This window comes from Mandrillus leucophaeus, unplaced genomic scaffold, assembly GCF_000951045.1.
Source record: "Mandrillus leucophaeus isolate KB7577 unplaced genomic scaffold, Mleu.le_1.0 Scaffold354, whole genome shotgun sequence".
Classification (NCBI taxonomy): domain Eukaryota; kingdom Metazoa; phylum Chordata; class Mammalia; order Primates; family Cercopithecidae; genus Mandrillus; species Mandrillus leucophaeus.
This window is the reverse complement of record NW_012103743.1, coordinates 243,769-244,412: the sequence shown is the minus strand read 5'-3', so window position 1 is coordinate 244,412 and position 644 is coordinate 243,769.

The following is a 644-nucleotide window of genomic DNA, read 5'->3' as shown; positions in this document are numbered from 1 at the left end:
CACCCTCTGGGATGGTTTTTGCTATTAAGCCAAATTTGTAGATGAGAATACTGAGGGCTAGAAAAGATAAGTACCTTGTCCAAAGTGACACGGCCAGTAAGCTGTGGAGTCTGGTTTTGAACTAGGCTCTCTTGGACTGGAGCCCGATCTCTTCATTTCTGGCAGAGACCTGTGGCTTTAGGGGGCCGAGACCAACCCATGGGGGAAGTAAGTCCTTCCTGTTAGATCTGTCTAAACAGTAGTGAGTTTTTCATTTAGGAAACCACATGCAGGCCAGGCTGGACTGCTCCATTTCTAGCCCCCTTTCTTCTCTGCGGACTGCCCCGTTTCTAGGTCCTTTTCTTCTCTACTCTTTTCTTTAGAGTGCGTTAGACCCATTTACAGAAGGGGACTCTGAGACCCTTTCTTCTCTGCGGGGCAGGGTGTGTGGTTCAGAGGAGCCTCTTCCATCCTCAGTTCTGTCCCTAAGCCCTGAGTGACCTCAGCATTGAGCATCGTCTCTGAGCCTCAGTTTCCTGTCTATATCTAGTGCCACCAGGCATTAGAAGCATAAGTGCTTCAAGGATCTCGGGTGAAAAGCCGCCTTAGCGGCGATCATACACTAATTAATAAAATGCCTTGGCCAGGGCTGGGCAGAGGAAGTA